The sequence below is a fragment of the Triticum dicoccoides genome, chromosome 1B, assembly GCF_002162155.2.
Source record: "Triticum dicoccoides isolate Atlit2015 ecotype Zavitan chromosome 1B, WEW_v2.0, whole genome shotgun sequence".
Lineage (NCBI taxonomy): Eukaryota > Viridiplantae > Streptophyta > Magnoliopsida > Poales > Poaceae > Triticum > Triticum dicoccoides.
The window spans coordinates 118,936,757-118,941,272 of NC_041381.1; positions in this window are offsets into that span (position 1 = coordinate 118,936,757).

A 4,516-nucleotide genomic window follows, 5' to 3' on the forward strand; every position below is an offset into this window, starting at 1 on the left:
GCCCGTATACTCGCCGGAATTTCGCGGGTTTGCGGCTTTTGCGGGGTCTGCTAGAGTTGCTCTTAGCTGGGGAATGGCAGCTGTGGGCAATAAATTACGGAGCTGTTTACAGGGTTGTTACGGAGCCTTCTTTAAATCTCTCTGCCCCCTGATTTTCCACCAGGGCGGCCCACCTCACTCTCCTTCTTTTTAGAGAAAACGCGAGTGCCCGATTTTATAGATAAAGCCATATAGATAGAATCAACAATCAGCGGTTCAACACAGAACACCCAAAGTAACACGAATCACCCCACACTAGGCAGGGAGATAAGGCAACGGTTCATCGGCACGCAGGCCCGTAGATAACATAGGGGCACACAGGCCACCACCTCCGCACACAAAAGTTCCAAGCAGCTACGACGAGCGCCAACTGCCGGAGAAGACATCAAATTAGCAGACGCCCGCACTTTGTCGATCAACATCTCCAGACCGTCACGATCCGCCGATTTAGTCAATAATTTTCACTACTGGAATAAGATAGACATTTTAAACAAGACATCAGCAGGCTTGTTGGGGAAGACACCCTCGATGGTGAATTTGTTACGAGTAGTCCAGAATGCCCAACAAAGGGCGCCCACTCCGATCCAAAATAATCACCTTGAGCAACCATTCGGTCCGGCCGTCAACAAATGGACATCGGCAAAGGAGCCAGGGGCCCACGAAGTAGAGCATTAGGAACGAACGCACCCCCACACTAGCTTTGCCGAAACACAATGGAAGAATATGATTAGTATCTTCAAGAGAGGAGCATAAAGCACAATAGGCAGACCCTGGTCCATTCCTTTTCTGGATCTGGTCGGTAGATGGCAGCCGGCCCCTAAAGGCCTGCCAGGGAAAGATTTTAATCTTAGGGGGGATTCTGGCCAACCAGACAGGCTTGAATTTCGAGGATCTGGAACCGGTAATAATCCGATTATATAATGACTTGACCGAAAACTTCCCAGACAGAGTGAGGCCAAGAAACGGAGTTTGCCTCCTTCGAGAGCGCAGGGAACAAAGCAGCAAGGCAATGTCAGACTCCCAACTCTTCGGGAGAGAGGGTTGTCTGAAGACCCAGGTCCCATCTATTGCGCGAGAGCTTAGAGATTGAGATCTTAGGATTAGAGCAGTAGGAAACAAAACCGGAAAGGAAGACGCAAGGGGAGCGTCCCCAGTCAACCAGTCCAACCAGAATCGAGTTGAGGCCCCATCATTGACCACAAATTTAACATGGAGACGAAACACCTCCCTAATTTTGACTAAATCTTTCCAAAACTGGGAGGCCCCGATCGCCAGGGCAAACATGGGGCTGCCAGCAGGGAAGTACTTAGCTTTTAGAATGTCGAGCCATAATGTGCCTGGATTGGCAGTCATGATCCTCCACCACCATTTAACAATGAGGCAAGTATTCATCACCTGCGTATTGACAATCCTGAGCCCCCCAAGGTTTTTTGGTTTGCAAATAGTGTCTCATTTAACTAATCTGTACTTGCATTTGTTATCTACAGAGTTCCAAAAAAAGGCCCGTCCGTCTTTATCAAACCCCGCATGGGTGCTTTTGGAAAGCCTGAAAAAGCCCATAGCGAACATCAGCAAGGAGGAGAGGCAGGAGTTGATGAGGGCTACTTTGCCAGCAGAAGTGTTATATCTACCGCGCCATGGCAAGACTCTATTCCCCACCTTAGACACCAGAGGCTTGAACATCTTAGAGCACAGACGACAGGGGGATATAGGGAGACCCAGATATTTGAAATGAAAGGCTCCCAAGGAGCAATTGAGCAGCTGGGATACTCGCGGCGCCTCGGCCTCGTCTACTCCCGTTACAATAACCTCGCTCTTAGAGAAGTTGATTTTGAGCCCTGACAAGGCTTCGAAATAGAGGAGAATAAACTTGAGATTAGCAATAGAGGAATCGTTCAACTCCACTAAGATGATAGTATCGTCCGCATATTGGAGATGAGTGATGCGTGGGGGAGTAGGTGAGAGATCACAGGAGAGATATGGCCGGCGGAAGCCACCCTATCTAGCATACAGGATAACGCGTCGACAACAAAATTGAACAGAATAGGAGAAGCTGGATCCCCTTGCCACATGCCACGACCATTGGCAAAACAATTGCTAACATCGCCATTAACAGCCACAACTGTATGGCCACCAAAGACCAACTGCATGAGACGATGAACAATACCGTGGTCAAAGCCCTTGGCAAGAAGAACTTAGCGGAGAAAATCCCAACTAACCGAATCGTAAGCTTTCTCAAAATCGAGTTTAAGAATTATGGCCTTGGATCCCCTCTTCCTTGGATCATGAACAATCTCATGTAAGCATAGGATGCCATCTAAAATAAATCTGCCTTTAATAAAAGTAGATTGGGACGGGCTAATAATGCGGTGAGCAACAGGGGTCAACCTAGTCGCCGTGCCATTAGCCGTAAACTTCACAACATTATTAATCAAGGCGATGGGGTAAAACTATGAGATGGATTCAGCACCCTTAACTTTGGGGATGAGGGTAAGAACGACATAATTCAAACGTGAGATGTTAACAGTGCCAAGCTAAAAATCTTGTATGATCTTACATACCAACAAATGAAGGGAGGGCCAGAAACGCTTAAAGAAAGGAATCGAGAACCCATCCGGGCCTGAGGCCGAGTTAACATTGGTCGAGTTGATGGCTATCTCAATTTCCTCTATAGAAAGAGGAATCATAAGAGTCGGTTTCTCGTCATCCAATACGCGTTTATCCTGGTTCTAGATATTAGGGGATAAGATGAAGCCCGAGGTTGGCCTGGCAGCTAGCAAAGAGGAAACGAAATTGAGAATGTGTTTCATGATCAGATGTGGGTCAACAACCCTGGCACCACCAATTAGCAAGCTGTCAATGAAGCACCTACACCGACGGCCATTGGCAATAGAAAAAAATATGCCATTGGGGAATCGCCCTTAAGAACTTAGTTGATAGTACCGTGTTGTTTCTAGTAAATCTAAGCCTGCTGGTGTAATTGCATGAGGGAGCCCTCAAGCTCGTACCGATGACTCCAACCAGCAGCTGAAAGGCTAGAAGAATCAGCCTCATCGTCTAGGGATGAGATCTGCCCCCAGCAGATCCCGCTTGCATCTGAGGGCTTCAGCTGCACGGTTGCGACCCCAACCCCTAAGGAATTTCCGAAGATGGTAAGAACAGAAATGCCAGTCATCCATAAGACCAAAAGATTTGACTCTTGAGTCGAGCAAAGACGCAATCTTCGTCGTAACCAAATCACAAAACCCATATACTAAGAGCCAAGATGCGTCAAATTGGAATCTGGAGGCAGAAATGGGAGGAGAAACACCCACGTCCATGATGAGGGGGGAGTGATCTGACCCAACATGGGGCAGCACAGAGAGAGAGGCTTGGGGAACAGCGTGTCCCAAGAGGAAGAGGCAAAAACACGGTCCAACACCGAGCAGGTCGGGTTCTCCTGGTGATTAGACCAGGTGAAACGCGATCCCGTCCCAGGAAGTTCACGAAGCGCACATCCGCAATGAAATTGTTAAAAGCATCTGCTAGCGGCCATGAGAAGTTAGAGTTACTTTTGTCAGGAGGAGACCGAAGGAGATTAAAATCACCACCGATAAGCAGGGGGATACCGCAAGAGTCAATCTTAGCAACTAATTCATTTAGGAAGAGCAAGGACAACGAGTGGTCAGCCGGGACGTAAATGACCACGGTCTCCTAGGGCACATTAAGACTTGTGGCAAACCGCCCAAAAAATACCATGATCAAAAGCCACAAAGTAAAAAACATCCAATCTAGCACCAATGAGAGTGCCACCCGAGTGGCCAGAAGCAGGAAGGCAATGCCATAAGAACCGATCCGTGCCCGCAATCGAAGCTAACTCAGGGAAATAAAAAGAGGCCTTGAACGTTTCAATAAAACCTAGAAAATCAGCATTAACATCATGAACCAAGTCATGAATTTGGTTGCGGCGCCCCCTAGCACCGAAACCAAGAATATTCCAAAAACACCTTTCATCTGAATGATAGGTTTTTGATACGGAGGCTCGGCCGGCTCGGAGCCACATATACCTTAGCTCTGGTGGTTCTACACATCTTGTTCATGGTGGGAGGAAGGCCACTACCCTCCCCCACCAAACCCCACTCTCCTTCTTTCCAATCACCCATTGCCATGTTAGCATGTAATCAATCCCAGCCCGTAATTGCCTGTATGTGTAGCATTACTGCAGTTGTGCGGCGAGGACATTGGCGCATCACTTCTCATTGAATGATTAGTTGTTTCAAATGGATGAAATACTTGCTCACGACCTCTTTGATGGTGTACCATTAATGGTTGAATGACTTTGTCCCAAGATTGCGGATGAGTTCCTTGTCGTAGGGCTTCAGATTCTTGTCCTCATGGAACCAAGTATGAATGTTTGCCTAAAATATTGGGCCCTTCTGCTCCGTGCCATGGATCAGATCAATGCTAGTGGCCAACCACACATCGCACAACAATCCAT